At 41.7% G+C, this 24,148-nt stretch overlaps 1 protein-coding gene across 2 annotated transcripts in view; it reads left to right on the top strand.

The window, feature by feature from the left end:
* nlgn3a (neuroligin 3a) overlaps positions 1-24,148 on the top strand; it is a 424,008-nt gene that overhangs the window by 347,651 nt on the left and 52,209 nt on the right. The window lies entirely within an intron of this gene.

Here is a 24,148-nt window from a genome sequence, read left to right as displayed (position 1 = left end):
CTGTCTGAGTGGCCTTTTGCCCCAGCTTTTGCCTTGTGGTATAGTCATGGCACTGAATTACACTCGAAATATGACACAATATCCAGAGGTATCAAAATTGTCAACATGGATTTTGTGCCTGACTTAAAAACACACACACATACACACACACACACACACACACACACACACACACACACACACACAAAAAAAAAAAAACATAAAGCAAAACCAAAGCAATGAATATTCATTAAACATCCATCACTGTGTCAGTCTGGTTCTGATTAACTCTATGATTGAGATCCAAATTACAGTCCATCCACTGTAATTTATATAGTCAGTTCATCAAAATTTTGTTCAGTTTGAATACCTGGAGATGACAGTTCTTGAAAACATGAAATATAATATAATATAATATAATATAATATAATATAATATAATATAATATAATATAATATAATATAATATAATATAATATAATATAATATACAGTATGTTGCCCTGTCACTAAGGTTCTGACAAATGCTCATCTGGTGGTGTAGATGGACAGACACTGTCAGATTGCAGCTCATTCAAATCCATTCATTGTTTATTACTTTAAAAGCAAATTTTACATTACATTCCTTGATAAGACAGCTTGGCAAGTGGGAATCATCCCCCTGGCATTGAGTGTGATTTCACAAAAAACAAACAAATGCTTGGCCAAATGAATTTGTGCATTGTTTTATTGGCTAGTATGTACATAAGCAAAATGTTTCTGTTGTGGGAGAAATGCTGTACAAATTGATGCAAAAAAAAAAAACTTTTTAATGCTTTCACCAAGAGATTTTTTTTTTTTTGCATTTCTTAGTTTCTTAGGGCAATAATAAGTTTTAATAATCACCCTCCACCAAACATATTGACAATATTTTAATTAAAAAAGAATGCTGTATAAAATGGTTGAACACACCATCAACAGATTAATGATTATTTTTAGTTGCATACTTTTTGTGTTTTTCCAGATTTTTTTTTTTTTACCGTAACAGGAAAGTTCATGTGGTGTAGTGGTTAGCGCTGTCGCCTCACAGCAAGAAGGTCCAGGTTCGAGCCCCATGGCCGGCAAGGGCCTTTCTGTGTGGAGTTTGCATGTTCTCCCCGTGTCTGTGTGGGTTTCCTCCGGGTGCTCCGGTTTCCCCCACAGTCCAAAGACATGCAGGTTAAGTTAACTGGTGAATCTAAATTGACCATAGGTGTGAGTGTGAATGGTTGTCCGTGTCTATGTGTCAGCCCTGTGATGACCTGGTGACTTGTCCAGGGTGTACCCCGCCTTTCGCCCGTAGTCAGCTGGGATAGGCTCCAGCTTGCCTGCGACCCTGTAAAACAGGATAAAGCAGCTAGAGATAATGAGATGAGATGAGATAATGTATAACTATTGCATAAATATTACAATATACACTCATCGGCCGACCACTTTAACAGGAACTTTTTCTTGATTCTAAGATTCCTGTTCTTGGCTGGCAGGACTGGAATCCAATGTGGTCTTCTGCTGTTGCATGCTGAGATGCTTTTCTGCTCACCACGGTTGTAAAGAGTTATTATATGAGTTACTATATCCTTCCTGGCAGCTTGAACCAATCTGGCCATTTTCCTCTGACCTCTCTTATCAAAGCGTTTCCACCCACAGAACTGTCACTCACTTCATGTTTTTTGTATGTTTCTGCAAAACCAGATGCCCCCTCATCTGGTTTTGCAGAAACATACAACTGTGTGTCATCAGCATAACAGTGGAAACTAATACAATGTTTACGAATAATATCACCCAGAGGTAACATCTCATCTCATTATCTCTAGCCACTTTATCCTGTTCTACAGGGTCGCAGGCAAGCTGGAGCCTATCCCAGCTGACTACAGGCGAAAGGATCAGATGCCAAGGAAACTTGTACACCCTGGACAAGTCGCCAGGTCATCATAGGGCTGACACATAGACACAGACAACCATTCACACTCACACCTACGGTCAATTTAGAGTCACCAGTTAACCTAACCTGTATGTCTTTGGACTGTGGGGGAAACCAGAGCACTCGGAGGAAACCCACGCGGACACGGGGAGAACATGCAAACTCCGCACAGAAAGGCCCACACCGGCCACGGGGCTCAAACCCGGACCTTCTTGCTGTGAGGCGACAGCGCTAACCACTACACCACCGTGCCGTCCCCCAGAGGTAACATGTATAAAGAAAAAGCAGTGGACCCAAGACAGAACCTTGTGGAACACCAAACTTTACCTCAGTATGTCTAGAAAAATCACCATTTACATCAACATACTGATAGCGATCAGTTAAATAAGAGCTGAGCCAGGAGAGGGCCGTTCCCTTAACTCCCACAATATTTTCTACTCTATCTGGAAGAATGGAATGTTCAATGGTATCAAATGCTGTACTAAGGTCAAGCAACACAAGCAGCAAGACACAGCCCTGATCAGATGCCAACAGTAGGTCATTTACTACTTTAACCAGAGCTGTCTCTGTGCTATGATGAGGTCTAAATCCTGACTGATACATTTCATGGATGTTATTCCTATGTAAATATGAGCATAACTGCTGTTCCACAGCTTCTTCTAGGATCTTGGAGATAAAGGGGAGGTTTGATATTGGCCAATAATTGGACAGCTGACCGGGATCAAGGTCAGGTTTTTTAATCAGGGGTTTGATAACTGCTAGTTTAAAGGATTTGTGTACATAGCCGATCCTAAGAGAAGAATTTATTATTTTTAGAAGCAGTTTAATTACTTCAGGTATTATCTGTTTGAATAGACGTGTAGGTAAGGGATCTAGTACACAAGTTGAGGCTTTTGATGTGGAGATTAATGAAAGTAATTCAATTTCTCTAAGGGGAGTAAAACATTCTAATTGCTGATCTGATACAGTTATATTGTTAACTACAGGGTCACTTACATTGTCTGACCTTAAATTAGTAGTTTGAATTTTTTGTCGGATATTCTCAATTTTGTCATGAAAAAAATTCATGAAATCGTTGCTACTACATACTGCAGGCGTGCATGTGTCTATAGTGGACTTATTCCTGATTAATTTTGCTACAGTATTAAATAGGAATCTAGGATTATTTTTGTTATCTTCTATTAGGGAGGAGAGATATGTTGATCTAGCAGCACTAAGAGCTTTTCTATACATCAGGAAGCTCTCCTTCCATGTTAATTTGAATGCTACCAATTTTGTTTGATGCCATTTACGTTCCAATTTTTGAGTGGTCTGTTTTAAAGTGTGAGTGTCATCATTATACCAAGGTGCTAATTTTTTCTCTGATCATTTTCCTTTTAAGAGGAGCTACATTATATAAAGTATAGTGGAACGTTGACTCTAAGCATTCAGTTCCCTGATCGAGTTCTGCAGGGGCTGACAGTGACCCAATCAAAGTTGATAACTCTGGGAGATAATTTATAAAGCTCTGTGCAGTAGTTGACGTGAATGTACGTTTAATACAGTAGCGTGGTGAGGTGCATATACAACCCTGATTCCAAAAAAGCTGGGGCAAAGTACAAATTGTAAATAAAAACGGAATCGGAATGCAATAATTTACAAATCTCAAAAACTGATATTGTATTCACAATAGAACATAGACAACATATCAAATGTCGAAAGTGAGACATTTTGAAATTTCATGCCAAATATTGGCTCATTTGAAATTTCATGACAGCAACACATCTCAAAAAAGTTGGGACAGGGGCAATAAGAGGCTGGAAAAGTTAAAGGTACAAAAAAGGAACAGCTGGAGGACCAAATTGCAACTCATTAGGTCAACTGGCAATAGGTCATTAACATGACTGGGTATAAAAAGAGCATCTTGGAGTGGCAGCGGCTCTCAGAAGTAAAGATGGGAAGAGGATCACCAATCCCCCTAATTCTGTGCCGACAAATAGTGGAGCAATATCAGAAAGGAGTTCGACAGTGTAAAATTGCAAAGAGTTTGAACATATCATCATCTACAGTGCATAATATCATCAAAAGATTCAGAGAATCTGGAAGAATCTCTGTGCGTAAGGGTCAAGGCCGGAAAACCATATTGGGTGCCCGTGATCTTCGGGCCCTTAGACAGCACTGCATCACATACAGGCATGCTTCTGTATTGGAAATCACAAAGTGGGCTCAGGAATATTACCAGAGAACATTATCCATGAACACAATTCACCGTGCCATCCGCCATTGCCAGCTAAAACTCTATAGTTCAAAGAAGAAGCCATATCTAAACATGATCCAGAAGTGCAGAAGTCTTCTCTGGGCCAAGACTCATTTAAAATGGACTGTGGCAAAGTGGAAAACTGTTCTGTGGTCAGACGAATCAAAATTTGAAGTTATTTATGGAAATTAGGGACGCCGTGTCATTCGGACTAAAGAGGAGAAGGACGACCCAAGTTGTTATCAGCACTCAGTTCAGAAGCCTGCATCTCTGATGGTATGGGGTTGCATTAGTGTGTGTGGCATGGGCAGCTTACACATCTGGAAAGACACCATCAATGCTGAAAGGTATATTCAGGTTCTAGAGCAACATATGCTCCCGTCCAGACGATGTCTCTTTCAGGGAAGACCTTGCATTTTCCAACATGACAATGCCAAACCACATACTGCATCAATTACAGCATCATGGCTGCGTAGAAGAAGGGTCCGGGTACTGAACTGGCCAGCCTGCAGTCCAGATCTTTCACCCATAGAAAACATTTGGCACATCATAAAACAGAAGATACGACAAAAAAGACCTAAGACAGTTGAGCAACTAGAATCCTACATTAGACAAGAATGGGTTAACATTCCTATCCCTAAACTTGAGCAACTTGTCTCCTCAGTCCCCAGACGTTTACAGACTGTTGTAAAGAGAAAAGGGGATGTCTCGCAGTGGTAAACATGGCCTTGTCCCAACTTTTTTGAGATGTGTTGTTGTCATGAAATTTAAAATCACCTAATTTTTCTCTTTAAATGATACATTTTCTCAGTTTAAACATTTGATATGTCATCTATGTTCTATTCTGAATAAAATATGGAATTTTGAAACTTCCACATAATTACATTCCATTTTTATTTACAATTTGTACTTTGTCCCAACTTTTTTGGAATCAGGGTTGTATTATTACTCAGACATATTTTGAATGAGATGAGATAATGATCTGAGATGACTTCAGACTGTGGAAGTGTGACTATATTTTCTACGTTTAACCCAAATGTTAGTATTAGATAGAGGGTGTGGCCACCATTATGGGTCAGTCCTATGACACGCTGATTAACCCCTACTGAATCTAAAATGGACACAAACGCTGTTTTCAAAGGGTCTTCTGGGTTATCGAAGTGAATATTAAAATCTCCAACAACTAAAGCTTTGTCTAAGGAAATAACCAGGTCTGAGATAAAATCTGCAAATTCAGAAAGAAACTCAGAATGTGGCCCCGGGGACCTGTAAATAATAAGTATCGGAATTAACTGGGTAGACTTATTTTTCAAGTCTACATACATTATATTAGTATGAAGAACTTCAAATGTATTAAATTTATAACCAGGTTTGTGTGTTACACCTAGATAATCATTATAAATAACCGTGGCACCGTCTCCTCTGCCAGTTAGACGAGGCTGGTGGATGTAACTGTATCCAGGAGGACTAGCTTCATTTAATGCTATATATTCATTTGGCAGGGCGGCACGGTGGTGTAGTGGTTAACACTGTCACCTCACAGCAAGAAGGTCCAGGTTCGAGCCCCGTGGCCGGCGAGGGCCTTTCTGTGCGGAGTTTGCATGTTCTCCCCGTGTCCGCGTGGGTTTCCTCCGGGTGCTCTGGTTTCCCCCACAGTCCAAAGACATGCAGGTTAGGTTAACTGGTGACTCTAAATTGACCGTAGGTGTGAATGTGAGTGTGAATGGTTGTCTGTGTCTCTGTGTCAGCCCTGTGATGACCTGGCGACTTGTCCAGGGTGTACCCCGCCTTTCGCCCGTAGTCAGCTGGGATAGGCTCCAGCTTGCCTGGGACCCTGTAGAACAGGATAAAGCGGCTAGAGATAATGAGATGAGATGAGATATTCATTTGGCTTAATCCATGTTTCTGTTAAACACAATACATTAAACTCCGGGCGGCACGGTGGTGTAGTGGTTAGCGCTGTCACCTCACAATAAGAAGGTCCGGGTTCGAGCCCCATGGCTGAAGAGGGCCTTTCTGTGCGGAGTTTGCATGTTCTCCCCGTGTCCGCGTGGGTTTCCTCCGGGTGCTCTGGTTTCCCCCACAGTCCAAAGACATGCAGGTTAGGTTAACTGGTGACTCTAAATTGACTGTAGGTGTGAATGGTTGTCTGTGTCTATGTGTCAGCCCTGTGATGACCTGGCAACTTGTCCAGGGTGTACCCCGCCTTTCGCCCGTAGTCAGCTGGGATAGGCTCCAGCTTGCCTGCGACCCTGTAGAAGGATAAAGCGGCTAGAGATAATGAGATGAGAGACATTAAACTCCAGATCAGTAATAAGTTCATTAACCATTAGCGCTTTAGATGTAAGAGATCTAATATTTAATAGCCCCACCTTTAGATCAAAGGTGTTGGCAGCGGCTGTACAGTCAGTATGATCTAATTTTATATTGATTAGGTTACTGGAACAAACTCTCTGAATATTTCTACCTTTTTGTTGAGCTCGGGGAACAGACACAGTCTCGATGTAGTGGACCCTGAGTGACGATTCTGTGCAGCTAGCAGACAGTCGGTTTAGCCTGTTCATCTGCTCCCTGGCCTTGGCTCTGGATTGTCAGAAATTAACTAGGCCTGTTCTGAGACTATGACCTATGCTGCAGGAAATGAGAGCAGCACCTTCCCGAGTGGGATGGATACCATCCCGCCTTAACAGGCCAGCAGTGCACTCAAAATTAGTGCAATTACCTATAAAGCCCACACTGTTTTCAGAGCACCACCTGGACAACCAGCAGTTCAGCGACCATAACCTGCTGTAAGCTATATCGCCACGCAGCATTGGGATGGGGCCAGAGCATACTACAGCATTGGATAACTATCTTTGAGAACCTATGCTTGCCTAAGAACCTAAGATTACCTGCTATGTCCGGCATCCTGGCTCCTGGTATACACCTGACTAAAGCTGCTGGTGCCCCTAAAGGCTGAGCTAATTTCACATGCCGTATGATAGAGTCCCCTATAACCAGAGCTCTTTCAGGTTTCTCAGTGGGTGCATCACTAAGGAGACCAAACCTGTTTGACACATGACACGGAGAGGAGTGGTGCTCCCGTGGGTGAGCCTCAGCTTTAGCTTCAGCTCTATGCTTATGCTGCCGAGTCGTCACCCATTCACCCCGCTGTAAGGGCTCTAATGCTGGAGTTGGGGGATTACTAACTCCACCTAGGGCATCCAGACTTTCCCCTACAGAAACTACACTGTTCTCATTCTCACTGGCCTTCTCTAAAGCCTGGATACACACTTCTAGGACTGCAATCTTCTCCGTCAGAGAGCTAATTAATCTGTACTTATCACAAATAAAGCTATTGCTAGCGAAGGAGGAAGAATGACTAAACATCCTGCACTCAGCACACTGAACAGGCTGAAGGTGTGCCATGATGAAAAGATTCATGTACCTTAATCGAAGATTTGTTGATATTCAAGCAGATCCAATGTGGATGACCTCTGCTTGTGGTCTTTATGCAGTAGGAGAAAAAAGAAAGCTTCCGGTCTTGGCGTTCTTCCCAAAATAAGAGGGGAAAAAACGAAAAAGGAAAGCGAAAGTGGAAAAGTACAAAAAGGAAAGCAAAAGTACAATAAAAAATGAAGAGGATACTGGAAAATTATTTGTAGAAAAAATAAAAAAAGATTAGTGATTAACGCCAACACTCGTGGAAAAAAGACTCATCACAAACAACTCAGAAACCAGGAAGTGCATAGCACAGAATGTTCTAGTATTAGTATTTAGTGCGCTAACACTAGTATTTATACTAAACTTAGACAAAAATAACTACAAACGATTTAGTTATATGAATTAATATTGAGTAGTTATACAAAAACCTGCAATAAAAATTGATACATTTCAAAATATCAACGTTCTGGGCACAAAAGAAAAGTTTGAGAGGAACCATAGCCTTTTTTTTTTTTACTTTTGAGGTATAGGCAATTAGGAAATAACACTTGCTACCCAGGAACAACAACAAAAAGCATTACATAGTGTAATTGGAGCACTGAACAGTTACAGATAGTACCATTGTGTTACACCTTCACTAAATCAATGTTGACACTTTAAAGCTCTCTTTTACATTTTACCTATTGTCCAAAGCATTTTAAACTGAGAGATTGACATGTGACATGACATAGGGTAGAATATTGCTCAAACAGCTCATTTCTAGTTTAGGTGATAAAATGAGGTTTTCGTTGTCCTTGCATTTTACAGAACCATTTGACTTTCATTTACTGTGCATGTACTTATTGGCAGATTGGGGGTTAACCGTTGCCTAGCTGCTGTGACTGAGGACAGAAGCAGGTTAATTAGAGTCTGAGATTTGAGCCCCTCACATGCCCTGGCTGATTTAATCAAAAGGAGGTGAAGTCTGGCACCAGCTCGCCTGCCTAAGGTGCTGCAAAATGTCAGAGATTGACACATCATCACTTCAGGGAGGCAAAACTGGATTTTAGAAGCATACAGCCTCCCCATTTGTCTCTCTGTCCTCAAAAGCCTACAAGATTTCACTATAGCTACAGAAAATTCTGATAAATGATAAAGCAAGACTCATGCATTTGGGTCCACAATCCTGCATTATACATCAATATCTGTGTCTGTAAAGCAGAACATTGCAGTGATACTTTCAACTTTTAGTTAAAAGAGTAATCCATAATGGTGGTTTCCTGGTAAAGCAAATTATATAATATTCAGACCAGTGGTGTAATTCGGTGACCCAATCTGAATCTGTACCTGTAACTGTTTAATGCTATTCACATCTATTTGGATTTAAACCTAAGATTGTCATGGCTTTTTTTTGTTTTTTAAATTAAATAAGAACCATGCCATTCTCTTGCCCCAGAAACACTACCTATGTCATGTAGATCTGTCATGTAGTCAGGCTTCTAGTATTCAAGTCCAGAACTTGGACTCGAGTCTGACTCGTGCCCTAATTTTAAGGACTTGTGACTTGACTTGGACTTGATCACTGATGACTCAGACTTGGACTTGGACTCATGCATTAACTGCATTCAGACTCGTAAATTGGAGACAAGGACTGGGATTTTTTCTTTAATTTTTGTAACATGCCATAATAATTTGGCATAAGATATTTATCTATCCATCCATTATCTGTAGCCGCTTATCCTGTACAGGGTCGCAGACAAGCTGGAGCCTATCACAGCTGACTACAGGCAAAAGGCGGGGTACACCCTGGACAAGTTGCCAGGTCATCACAGGGCTGACACAGAGACAAACAGCCATTCACATTCACACCTACTGTATGGTCAATTTAGAGCCACCAATTAGCCTAACCTGCATGTCTTTGGACTGTGAGGGAAACCGGAGCACCCAGAGGAAACCCACGCAGACACAGGGAGAACATGTAAACTCCACACAGAAAGGCCCCCGTCGGCCTCTGGGCTTGAACCCAGGACCTTCTTGCTGTGAGGCGACAGCGCTAACCACTACACCACCGTGCCGCCCATAAGATATTTATATCTACATTAATTTTTCTACTAATTTCTTGCAAGAGAATGCACATTTGCCTGTTCATGCGTTGTGTTCAGGAACAAACTAACGTTAACATTAACTAACTCTTGCTCATGCAGCTTTTTTGTTGTCCACAGTATTCTGATACACACCTGTAGCCTCAGCCAGATGCCCTGTGGAAAAAAAAAACTAAAAAAAAAAAATGTGCCTCCAATTTATAACTATATTTGTATTTGTTTAGACCTGTTCATTCTAAATAATATATTCATATTCAAGCCCTGTGATGACCTGGCGACTTGTCCAGAGTGTACCCCGCCTTCTGCCCATAGTTAGCTGGGATAGGCTCCAGCTTGCCCGTGACCCTGCACAGGATAAGTGGTTACGGGTAATGGATGGATATTCATATTCATGTACATGCCAAATACAAACTATTCTGAACTACTCCTTGAAGGTGTTCATCCCATTTTCTTACCATGACCAGATTGTTGTTGCCTCTTTGTAATGGCAGCCAAGTTTCCATTGTCTGCTGGACTCCTGTGCTTATAGTCAGGGGGTCAGTGTTTCTATGAGGCCTGTTCAGGTTTATCCATGGCGCCATATGCCATATGAAGAGACTGCATATGGCTTTGCTTGTGAAGGGTCTGCACATACAATTGTACACAAGATACAACAGCATGATGTTTCAAAGCAGCATTGTTTACTCACTTTTTACATTTGGGCATCTGGAGTGCCTACCAACACACAAACTCTGAAATTAGACATCCAGTCAGTTTCTTTTGGGGTGCCTATTTCAGAAAACATGTGATTCAACAAGCTGTTCAGATTTGACTCCCCTTTCTATGTCACAAGAGGAGGTCATTAGAATTACACCTCCCCCTCATCTGAGGATCTCCACTTATGGATTGAGAACTGCCTTTGGGAATGAATATTCATGAGAAAGTGCTAGCTGATTGGCCACTAGAAGAGGGTGTGGAGTAAGCAGAGGCTCATTATCATTTAAAAGAATAGGCACTCAAGTCACCCATTTTGAACAGGGCTGTTTAGACAGGGTGAGAGGGGAGCTGTAGTGCTTTTTTTTGTGGTATTTGGCAAAAAATATGTCACAGACATTTTGTTGAGACCACATGAACTGTGTCAACTTGTAGAAAAGCAGAACACTCAGTCAGTGCGTTTACATGCACATAGAGAAAATCGAATTTCTGCCGTAGCTCGACTGAAATCGAAGTTCTAAATGCCATGGAAACACCTTAGCTCAGCTGAAATCGAACCGAACTGGATTTCTCGTAATCGAGCTACGCAACCTAGATTATGCGATTGTAGCCGAGCTACTTAGTGCATGTAAACCCTATCGAGCTACGTAGTCGAGCTACTTACTTCAGCACTGCCCCTTCCGGAAGTGACAAGTGACGAGACCACAAGCAGGAAACACAACAGCCTCGGTCAGCATGACAACAGTAGTAGTAGCGAGCAGCAGAAGAGGTCAGGAGGAACAACATCTCTCGATGTTGCTGTCCTCGTCGTCGTTCTTCTTGTGAACACGGAACTGATAACTTTGTTTATACTCTTGAATAGCTCTTCTTCATGATGACAACCGGAAGTGTACCAACACGATGGGGCGTGTAGCGCCACCTGTGGCTCGGGTGCACAATGTACCTCACACAATAGCTCGATTTCCTTGTGTGCATGTAGGATTGGATTTCTCTGGCACCCCTGCTGGGACCCTTAGCTCGATTACCGACAGTAGCTTGATTTGGATGTGCATGTAAACGTTGTCTTCACTTACTCAGCTCTGCTTTTATGGACATACGGAATACATAGAATAGTTCTCAGGAACTTGTATTGAGCAATGAAAAATAGCATTGTGTGGCAACAGACTTACTTTGCTGAAGTATCATGATTCATTAAGATATGAACATCACTGTGTGTGTGAAAAAGAGTGAAATATCACAGTTGGCATCAGATCATTTTATTATCTTGGCCTGTAATGTTTTTTATAATGCTGTGAGAAATGTTTATACAGAATTTATTACAGAATTTTAATTTAAAGCAGACCAGCACTAGCCATCTACATTTGATTTAATTATGTAAATCCATCCGTGGAATGTGGTCAACTTAGAACCACTATTGCTTTTCATTCACCCAGAATGTAGCTCAGTTCACAAACATACAATTTACTTCCCAATCCTGGCTGACATGACAAGATATTTATGGCATGTTGGCTGCAATTAAGATGCAGAGTAAATAATAGTTGTGTTATAATTACAGAGAGGAAGGAATTATGTCTCAGAACTGGATTGACACCTGTAATTAGGATACTGATATGACATATCGGACCCACTCAAGTCAGCACCTGACTAATTTATACTCAGTGCCATAGCAGTGTTAATTTTGTTGATGAAAATTAAGGTGACAAACGTTTTTAAAGATTATTATTATTATTATTATTATTATTATTATTATTATTTTACTGGCACTGCCTAAATAATAGCTAAATAATAATGAACACAAACCAGTATGCCACAATATAATGACATTTTTCTCAACAAATAAAAACAAGACAAAAATATTAGAATTAGTTGACTGGACTAAGATGAAACTCTGCAGACGAAATAAGCAAAATCATTAAGCTGTGCAGCAAGCAAGTTCCGGGTTCGAACCTGAAGGTCAACCAGGGCCTTTCTGTGTGGAGTCTGCAGGTTCTCCCCGTGCCTGTGTGGGTTTCCTCTGGGTGTTCAGGTTTCTTCCCACAGTCCAAAGACATGCAGATTCAAGGTAGACTGCCTTTCAGATTTTTCAAGTTTAGGTCATAAAAAGAATTTTCCCTGACACCCAATTATTTTTGTTTAGTGGACCAAAAGCTACTGAAATCAAATCACAGACTTCCAATTTTTTTATTTTTTTAATAGAACAATTAATGGCGGCACGGTGGTGTAGTGGTTAGCGCTGTCGCCTCACAGCAAGAAGGTCCTGGGTTCAAACCCCGGGTCCGGCGAGGGCCTTTCTATGTGGAGTTTGCATGTTCTCCCCGCGTCTGCGTGGGTTTCCTCCGGTTTCCCCCACAGTCCAAAGACATGCAGGTTAGGTTAACTGGTGACTCTAAAATTGAGTGTGAATGGTTGTCTGTGTCTATGTGTCAGCCCTGTGATGACCTGGCGACTTGTCCAGGGTGTACCCCGCCTTTCGCCCGTAGTCAGCTGGGATAGGCTCCAGCTTGCCTGTGACCCTGTAGAAGGATAAAGCGGCTAGAGATAATGAGATGAGAACAATTAATGAATTTAGGGCCACATTGCCCTAAATTCTCTACTATTTTTTCTTGCTTTACCATGACGCAATTCAAGATACTACAGTGGTGCTTGAAAGTTTGTGAACCCTTTAGAATTTTCTATATTTCTGTATAAATATGACCTAAAACATCATCAGATTTTCACACAAGTCCTAAAAGTAGATAAAGAGAACCCAGTTAAACAAATGAGACAAAAATATTATACTTGGTCATTTATTTATTGAGGAAAATGATCCAATATTACATATCTGTGAGTGGCAAAAGTATGTGAACCTCTAGGATTAGCAGTTAATTTGAAGGTGAAATTAGAGTCAGGTGTTTTCAATCAGCGGGATGACAATCAGGTGTGAGTGGGTACTCTGTTTTATTTAAAGAACAGGGATCTATCCAAGTCTGATCTTCACAACACATGTTTATGGAAGTGTATCATGGCACTTCCACAAAGGAGGTTTCTGAGGACCTCAGAAAAAGCGTTGTTGATGCTCATCAGGCTGGAAAAGGTTACAAAACCATCTCTAAAGAGTTTGGGTTCCACCAATCCACAGTCAGACAGATTGTGTACAAATGGAGGAAATTCAAGACCATTGTTACCCTCCCCAGGAGTGGTCGACCAACAAAGATCACTCCAAGAGCAAGGCGTGTAATAGTCGGTGAGGTCACAAAGGACCCCAGGGTAACTTCTAAGCAACTGAAGGCCTCTCTCACATTGGCTAATGTTAATGTTCATGAGTCCACCATCAGGAGAACACTGAACAACAATGGTGTGCATGGCAGGGTTGCAAGGAGAAAGCCACTGCTCTCCAAAAAGAACATTGCTGCTCATCTGCAGTTTGCTAAAGATCACGTGGACAAGCCAGAAGGCTATTGGAAAAATTTTTTGGGGATGGATGAGACCAAAATAGAACTTCTGGTTTAAATGAGAAGCGTTATGTTTGGAGAAAAGAAAACACTGCATTCCAGCATAAGAACCTTATCCCATCTGTGAAACATGGTGGTGGTAGTATCACGGTTTGGGCCCATTTTGCTGCATCTGGGCCAGGACGGCTTGTCATCAGTGATGGAACAATGAATTCTGAATTATACCAGCGAATTCTAAAGGAAAATGTCAGGACATCTGTCCATGAACTGAATCTCAAGAGAAGGTGGGTCATGCAGCAAGACGATGACCCTAAGCACACAAGTCGTTCTACCAAAGAATGGTTAAAGAAGAATAAAGTTAATGTTTTGGAATGGCCAAGTCAAAGTCCTGACCTTAATCCAATGGAAATGTTGTGGAAGGACCTGAAGCGAGCAGTTCGTGTGAGGAAACCCACCAACATCCCAGAGTTGAAGCTGTTCTGTATGGAGGAATGGGCTAAAATTCCTCCAAGCCGGTGTGCAGGACTGATCAACAGTTACCGCAAACGTTTAGTTGCAGTTATTGCTGCACAAGGGGGTCACACCAGATACTGAAAGCAAAGGTTCACATACTTTTGCCACTCACAGATATGTAATATTGGATCATTTTCCTCAATAAATAAATGACCAAGTATAATATTTTTGTCTCATTTGTTTAACTGGGTTCTCTTTATCTACTTTTAGGATTTATGTGAAAATCTGATGATGTTTTAGGTCATATTTATGCAGAAATATAGAAAATTCTAAAGGGTTCACAAACTTTCAAGCACCACTGTATGTCATGCATCACGTGGTGGGCTTTCCCCGTTCGCGCAAGGCATTGTCTTATTCTCATCTCATTATCTCTAGCCGCTTTATCCTTCTACAGGGTCACAGGCAAGCTGGAGCCTATCCCAGCTGACTACGGGCGAAAGGCGGGGTACACCCTGGACAAGTCGCCAGGTCATCACAGGGCTGACACATAGACACAGACAACCATTCACACTCACATTCACACCTACGGTCAATTTAGAGTCACCAGTTAACCTAACCTGTATGTCTTTGGACTGTGGGGGAAACTGGAGCACCCAGAGGAAACCCACGCGGACACGGGGAGAACATGCAAACTCCGCACAGAAAGGCCCTCACCGGCCACGGGGCTCGAACCCGGACCTTCTTGCTGTGAGGCGACAGCGCTAACCATTACACCACCGTGCCGCTCGCAAGGCATTGTGATATACAAATTTGAAACAGGAGAGGAAAATGGAGGGCGCGAATGAAACATGAAAGACCAACTACAGTAACGGAAAGCGAGAAGAAAAGACGTTATGTTGCAAAGGAAAGGAAACGCAGGACCAAACTAATAAATATTGGCGGTCAGCGAGCACCTCGGTGTGATCAGCTGTTCGTTTAGCGACAGAATGATGGAACTGTCAGTGCATGGTCAAGGTAAGCCTGTAGATGGCAGTAATGCAGTACTGTGGATGCCAGCTGCCGTAAAACCCAAAAGAAGAAGGAAAAGAAGAAGAAGAAGAAGATGAGGCTGGTAAACCTGCACATGCGCACACCGGACTTCCTCTGTCTGCTTGACTGCGTGAAGTGAGGGATTTTATGCACATTGTTTGCTAGGGAATCCCTTCAAATTAAATAACTTCCCAGCCATAGAATGATCTGTTGTTGGATTTTTTTTTTGCCTTTTTTTTTTTTTTTTAAATATTGCAGAAATAAACATGTATCACAATGAACAAATTTCAGAGGGAACTAAATTTCACTGATTTTATAAAATCGAAAGGCCGTAAGTCAACTGGCCAGTCTAAAAGTAGCCCATAGGTGTGCATGTGAGTGTTAATGGCTGTTTGTCTCAGTGTTAGCCCTGTGATAGATTGGTGACCTGCCTAGGGTGCCCCTGCACACTCACAATCCTCAGTAGGATAAGCGGTATAGATGATGGTTGGATGGATATTTTTAGGAAGCTGGGGTCAGTCAGCCATGATATATGACCCCTGGAGCTGAGAGGATTTTAAGGGCCTTTCTTAAGCACTCAACAGTGGCAGCTTGGTGATGGTGGAATTCAAACTCATGACCTTCTGATTAGTAGCCCTGAGCTACCGCTATCCCGGCTTTTATTTTAGTTTACAAAAATCACTGTCGTTTATCATAAACAAAATTTAGACGAAAACTAGCAGTAATCACAAAATGACTAAACCTCATAAGTCTGTTTATCAGAAGACTAAATCTAAATTAGCTAATAAAATTTACATCGTGCAGTACAGTACCTGTATTTGTCATACTCACTGACTAGCCAAGAGGAAACATGATCTGTCACAGCGGAGGTATAAAGCATTAAAGTCTGCCATCTGACAGCTTGTATGACTTACATCTATTCACATGTACACACACACACACATCATCATCATCACACTCTCACAAAGGAGCGCAGCTGCTTTAAACAACATGATTATGTCTTGATGCAATAGGAATGAACTTCTGCCTTCATGGTTCCATTTCAGTCTTTACTACGTTGAAATGAGCAAAGGCAGTAGGATCCTATTTTAGGCCTCTGTTTACACAGCATGTCTGTTTGAATTAGCACAAGCATATGTTTTTTTTTCTACTGCAGGGTCTGTTATCACACTGGCCAGGGTCTTGGAACTGGCCTCAGACAGAGTCATCCATGTTCCAGACTGACACAGCTGTCATAGGACTCATGAAGAGAGATGCCTGTCTGGCATAATCAAACATTTACCTGTTAATGCTTGCTCAAACATGGGCATCAAGTCAATACTGATGCGCTGTTCCCAAAATCACCATGACAGAATACGGACTAGAGGTTTAAAATAGGGGATTGACAGATTTCATGTGCTGTTCCAGAAGTTATTTTAACCATCAGCTGTTATTTCTTTCTTTTCTTTCCCTCGCGTTCCTGTTTTAATGCATTCTGGCACCACTATTTGAAGCTGTGAAGGAGCATAAGTGCTGTACAGACAGCATGAGCTGTATTTTATGCTTAATGAGGAGAGTGTGTGGAAAAGAGGTGGGAGAGAGAGAGAGAGAGAGATCATATTGTCGAAATGGCCTTAAGATGTTTCTCTGCTTCTCATTGTGGAAGAATAGGAGCTGGTTTGCCTGAAGATGTGTTTTAATCCATGGGTCTGTGTGTGTACACTTGATTTTTTTTTTCTTCAGACATATACACTGGCTAGGCTGCATCTCTAAAAACCTAATGAAATATAAATATTTAAAAGCTTAGATGCACAACTGCTAAAAAGTGTGCAATTGTTTTAAGCTACATAGGACGTTTTCTGCCTCAAATCAACCCTGAGATCTCATTGCCGTGATGTCATTGGAAATTCGGAGGAGTGTACTGTTTTTTTATCTCTCTCTCTCTATCTAAATCTTGCTCTCAGCATGCTACAGTAACATGGTCAGTGCTGGACATTAGATTCCTTGAAGACCCCCTAAGGGTCTGCATCTGCTTATTTTTCTCACAAATTTCACTGTCTTGTCTACACAAGCTCCTGGCAGCTGAAATTGTATCTTGGCCATCCAAGCTGGCTGTCAGTGTCAAAGTGGAGCCAGAAATAGAAGTGTTCTCTCCCTTCATGTTTCATGGTCGATTGCTTATATTTGTGTATGACTATAAATCCCCCTTTACATAAATTAGATTACAAATATTATGCTTTTCATGCTTTTCAGAGTATACCAAATTATCCCTTTCTGTCTGAGTGAGCTTCCCATGGTGGGCTCTGTGATTCCAAAAATAGTGTACCCTTGGCTTCAGTCAGCCTTGCTCAGTGGGACGCTGATATTTTGTTGGTGGTGGTGGGGTTTTTTTTGTTTTGTTTTTTTCCAAAATATCCTTCTCATGAATGCCATAAAAATGGAGGGAATCATTTATACTTGACGCACTAGAATGAACTCATTTGGCTGCAAAGTGCATGGACAAGGAATCAGAAAAACATTTTAATGGGTGTTGAATCTAATGAGATTAGTAGAGAGGCTTATGCAGACATAGCACTGAGATGAATAGCGATAATACAATAATAACTCATTATTCCTTTCGACTCTGAATCGACACGAATTACAACTCACTGACATCTTGCTTGGTTGTGTTGTTGTAGTTTTTAAATAGTGCAGAGAGTAAATGGGAGCAAATAGGATGTTAGTGACGTTTGCTTGTGCTGTGGTTAAAAAAAGTGTTTCTCAAAGCCTTCTGTAAGTAGGTCTGGCAATGCAGAGAGGGCAAAATTGTCAAAATAGAAGGAGGGAGAGAAATAAATAGAGTCAAAGAAAGGCATCAAAGACATCACAAGAAAGATATCCTGAAGCAGTGTAGCCCATCCCAAGCATTTCACTCAGCTGAGATATACAAGCTCAGGTGGTGGTCGATTTTTTCATACATTTTTTTCTACAGAACATAAGAAATGCTAGGCCAATATCTGATTTTAAATATTTAATACATACTGTACGTGTTTTACTTGGCCTAGGGTTAGCATTGGGAATTTTCATGATTTATAGTAATTCTCATAGAGATGTATCAAATTCATAGCGCTGTAACAATATGGTGTTACAGTTCATACTGACTGGCACTAACATGCACGCATGCGTGCGCGCGCGCGCACACACACACACACACTGTCTCTTTCTTTCATGCTCGCTCTCTCTCTCTCTCTCCTCTTTTATTACTCTCTTCTTAAAGAACTCACCATGTCACTTGGAAAGTTTGTATTCAGGAAGTGGAGAATGCAGGAATCAAAATCATGTTTGAACCACAGAGAGAAACACGACTTTCACAGCTCAACTAACAGGGAAATTGAAATAAAAGATCCTGTACTTCAGACATACTTTGAGAGTCACACGAGTAGGTTTAGTTTTGAAACACTATATCAGAATTGTGTGTGCACCATGAGGAACTTGGTTCTAATGCCCTTTTCCAGTATCTAAATTTTTGGTACTAGTTTTTCAGATGTAGTTATCCATATTTGGGATCTAGTTGAGGTGGATTTATTTATTTATTTATTTATTTATTTAGAGGCCTGGCAAACCAGCACACATTAGCTCTTGTTGCCCAGAGGGCTAAAGTTTAATTAACTATGTTTAATTTTGTTACAATCTCTTGCACAGGTTTTGTTTCATTACATGCTTCTAAGAGTCTGAATGGATCTGAATGCAAACTCTATGCAAACACTGCCATTAAGTTTCAATTATTGTACTTTATTATGTTGAATGTTGAACTAAGTGCACTCAGAGAGCGCAGACCTCCACCATGGACAATAGTTGAGGCTTCTATGCTATGCAAATCTGCAACTGCAACCACTTTACATGTCTGGATATATTTCCAAAATTAATAGAATTGTGTGCCTACATGTGTAGCCCAGAGGATTACTGGTACCTGTGAATGTGGATTGTGATATGAAATTATCATATTTCTACATTGGCTATGTTTTGTCTCTATTGAACATGACTGCCATCTGCTGGATTATAAGATGTATGGCATTGTTGAGTGCAGACTTCCACCAAGATCAAATGCCATATCTTGCAACATTAGCGGATGACAGCAAACAAGAAACTAAATTCATGGATCCGCCCCGTGACCTGGATTCACTCTAAAATTTACTGGGTTCTTCCATGGCCCATGCTACACCCTTCCACCAAGTTTCATGAAAATCAGGTTGGTAGGTTTCGTGCAATCCTGCTTAAAGTCAGACAAACTGCACCAAAAACATAACCTCCTTGTCAGAGGTAATAAATGAATTGGAAGTGTATTCAGGTGAAGCTTATTTCTGCTGTATCAAAAATGTACTGTGTCGAGACACCACTGTATCATGTCAAATTTGAGTACTATACCTTTTATTAGACCTCTATTAATTCATTTGTGATTTGTGTTCTTTAAATATTCTGTATCATAAATGCCTTGTTTTGACAATCTAAAATATTTTGTGCACAAAGGACATTGAGCTTTTGAACTCAAAATGAAAAGTGTAAATAAGTAAGTAAGTAAGTAGTGGTAGTATAGACCCCTTTCACTGACGTCACCCGAAACCGGAAGTAAACAGACCCTGCGCCATATTGGAAGACCAACAAACTTGTGATTAGGGGGAAATAACGGCAGCAGTATGTGAACCCACGAGAATAAAGTGGAGTGGCAAACGACTTAAACAAATCTGAGCTGTTTTATTTATGATTTATTGGCCCAACAGTAGACTTGAAAGAAACCTGTGTGAGACTTGGCAAAAAACTGTGGATATAATGGATAAGTCTGTGCATGATCTGCGGACACTTTGAGGTAAGCAAACGCAAGAAATTCAGATTTAAAACATGCTAAATTGGCCCCAAGTTGATAACTGTATGAGGAGCAAGCCTCCCAGACTTCTACAATTTAATAATAATTTAGGATGGTTTGGGGCTTGCTCGCTGCTGCCAGGTTGGTTGTTGAGTAGCCTGACTTTTTTTTTTTTTCTTGCGTGTGGTATCATTGTTGATGCGAGGTTGTTTTTTGAACATGCCAATGTGGACACGATTTCCCCTGATGAGTTATGACTTCAGACGCGATGCGTGTGTGGAGTCCGCATGATATGTGCGTAAGATAGGCTTCTCATGTGTTTGGAGATCCGCGCTCCGAGACAAGCACAAGGCTTCTCATGTGTTTGGAGATCTGCGCTCCGAGACAAGCGCAAGCACCCCCCCAAGGAAAAAAAAGGGACCCCCCCCCCCCGAAAATATCGGCATAGTTCGAACACTGAGTGTAGGCACTGGGTGTAAACAACAAATAGTTTACAATGTCTGGGTAGCAAACAGATGGCAGAATTGGTGTCCGGTCCTCCTTATGTTTCCATTTTCCCTTGCCCCGAGTCTTATCATATGGGTCAAACCCATCAATCACAGCCAGTTTCTCCACATACTGTGCCCTTTCTGCAGCTGGTAATGTACTCACATAACCAGAATTATCAGCCATCGTGTCACTTTACTCTCGCTCGTACTTTGTTTTATATTGTGAGTGTATGTACTTGGTCTTCCAATATGGTGCCTAACAAAATCTCGCGGCGCGGTGACGTCATGTGAAAGGGGTCTATACTAAGTAGGTTACTGATTTCCGTATCAGAATTGGCATCAATGAGTAACAAAAAACAAATACTCAGACTTGATCTGAAAAATAATGATATTGATGCATCCCTAATAATTGTCAATAGTAGTAGTAGTAGTGGTGGTGGTAAGGTTTTGAAAAGGATGAAGGGAATGGCAGAATACACAGAGCATCTTAAAGAAATGGTGGGAAAAGCAGGACAGTGTGTTCAAAAGAAGGAGACTGAGGGATCTGCAAGATAGACTTGGATTTGAAAGAGCAGTGATTGAACTGGAGGCATGTTGGAAGGTTCATACAGTACAGCAGTGTGGGCAGAGTGGAGGCCATGTGGCTGATGAGCACTTTAGAGTGTGTGCTATCGACTGTGTGGTGTCGTGCCGTGATTAGCAAAAGATATTGTGCTTGTCCCGTCTGAGAGATGCATCAATACAGCAGCCTGGATGCGATGGTTTGGATCATTCTCAGCCATCCATCCTCCATGGCTGGTGAATATAGCTTTATTTGTGCAGTTTCTCTCGATCTCTCATTCTTTCTCCTCAGCCCCTGGCTGTTGTTTCTTTTCAACCAAGTTTTGAGTTGTATAAGAGATGGAGTTCTAGTGCATTACTTACCTTCAGAATGACTGGGAGAACAAGCAAAACTCTATACAGATATTAAGAAGAGAATTGAACCCTGGGCTCAGTAGCTGTGAGTCACCAACACTACCTGCTGTGTCATCGGATGCTCATACATTTATTTATTTATTTGTCATGGCCCCTCTAGTGTGATGCCTGTGTTACTGTTCCCCTGTGGGTTGCAGTGTTCCACTGGGGCCCTGGGTGTCCCTGTCTTTGTCTGGAGTGTGTGTTGCAGGGTTGTGCAGAGTAGTCAGCCATCAGCTGATTGAGCTACACCTGATTGAGCTACATCCACTCACCCACCTTCATGATCTGTCTGGGGGAGGTCTGCGTTGCCAGCAAACCAGATGACAGCGGAGGCATTTTTGATTTTTAGATTGATTTACCTTTATTTTTGTAGATCTACATCTCATCTCATTATCTCTAGCCGCTTTATCCTTCTACAGGGTCGCAGGCAAGCTGGAGCCTATCCCAGCTGACTACGGGCGAAAGGCGGGGTACACCCTGGACAAGTCGCCAGGTCATCACAGGGCTGACACATAGACACAGACAACCATTCACACTCACATTCACACCTACGGTCAATTTAGAGTCACCAGTTAACCTAACCTGCATGTCTTTGGACTGTGGGGGAAACCGGAGCACCCGGAGGAAACCCACGCGGACACGGGGAGAACATGCAAACTCCACACAGAAAGGCCCTCGCCAGCCCCGGGGCTCGAACCCAGGACCTTCTTGCTGTGAGGCGACAGCGCTAACCACTACACCACCGTGCCGCCCGTAGATCTACATATTTTTTGTAAATAAATCTTTTTTTATCTTCTGACCTCTCATGTTGACTCCCATTTTTGTCGCAGTCTCGAGCCAAACTGTGAGACAGACACACACACACAAAATATACACACACACACAGTTGTGTGTGTATATATATATATATATATATATATACACACACACATATACATACAGTACCAGTCAAAAGTTTGGAAACACCTTCAAATTCAATGTTTTTATTTTTTTTATTTTTGTCCTACATTGTAGAACAATACTGAACTCATCAAAACTATGAAATAACATATGGAATTATATGGTAAACAAAAAAGTGTTAAAAAAACAACATTTCATCTTTTAGATTCTTCAAAGTCGTCACTATTTACCTTGATAACAGCTTTGCACACTATTGGCATTATCTGAACCAGCTTCATGAGGTAATCACCTGGAATGCTTCTCAATTAACAGGTGTGTCTTATCAAAAATGTAATTTCTTGCCTTCTTAATGCATTTGACACCATCAACCAGTAAAGAGTAAATAATAAAAATACAGCAAATAGCCCTGTTCGACAACTGCAGTAATCCATATTATGTCAAGAACCACTCAACTAAGTAAAGAGAAATAACAGTCATTACTTTAAGACACAAAGTCTCTTTTAGTTCATCTCATCATCTCTAGCCGCTTTATCCTGTTCTACAGGGTCGCAGGCAATTATCCCAGCTGACTACGGGTGAAAGGCGGGGTACACCCTGAACAAGTTGCCAGGTCATCACAGGGCTGACACATAGACAACCATTCACACTCACACCCACGGTCAATTTAGAGTCATCAGTTAACCTAACCTGCATGTCTTTGGACTGTGGGGGAAACCGGAGCACCCAGAGGAAACCTATGCGGACACGGGGAGAACATGCAAACTCTGCACAGAAAGGCCCTTGCCGTCCACGGGGCTCGAACCCGGACCTTCTTGCTGTGAGGCGACAGCGCTAACCACTACACCACTGTGCCACCTGTAGAACCACCTTTTGCTACAATTACAGCTACAAGTCTCTTGGGGTATGTCTCTATTGGCCTAGCACATCTAACCACTGGAATTTTTGCCCATTCCTTAAGGCAAAACTGCTCCAACTCCTTCAAGTTAGATGGGTTGTGTTGGTGTATAGCAATCTTTAATTTATGCCACAGATTCTCAATTGGATTGAGGTCTGGGCTTTGACTAGGCCATTCCAATACATTTAAATGTTTCCCTTTAAACCACTCCAGTGTCACTTTAGCAATATGTTTTGGGGGCATTATCCTGCTGGACCATGAATCTTCATCCCAGTCTGAAACCTCTGGCTGACTCAAACAGGTTTTCCTCCAGAATTGCCCTGCATTTAGTGTCATCCATTTTTCCTTCAGTCCTGACCAGCTTTCCTGTCCCTGCAGATGAAAAACATCCCCACAGCATGATGTTGCCACCACCATGCTTCATTGTAGGGATGGTGTTCTCAGGCTATTGGGTTTGCGCCACACATGGCATTTCCCATGATGGCCAAAAAGTTAAAAAAAAATTTCTCATTTGACAAGAGAATCTTCTTCCATGTGTTTGGGGAGTCTGACACATGTTGGGCAAACTCCAAACGTGTTTTCTTCCGCAGTGACTTTTTTTTTGGCCACTCTTCCATAAAGCCCCACTCTGTGGGGTGTACAGCTTGAAGTGGTCCTATGGAAAGATACTCTAATCTCCACTGTGGATTTTTGCAGCTCCTTCAGTGTTATCTTTGGCGTCTTTGTCGCATCTCTGATTAATGCCCTTCTTGGCTGGTCTGTGAGTTTTGGTGGGTGGCCTTTTCTTGTCAGGTTTGTAGTGGTGCCATGTTCTTTCCATTTTGCTG

The sequence above is a fragment of the Neoarius graeffei genome, chromosome 8, assembly GCF_027579695.1.
Source record: "Neoarius graeffei isolate fNeoGra1 chromosome 8, fNeoGra1.pri, whole genome shotgun sequence".
NCBI lineage: Eukaryota > Metazoa > Chordata > Actinopteri > Siluriformes > Ariidae > Neoarius > Neoarius graeffei.
The sequence above is the reverse complement of the archived record's forward strand: the minus strand, read 5'-3'. Positions and strand labels throughout refer to the sequence as shown.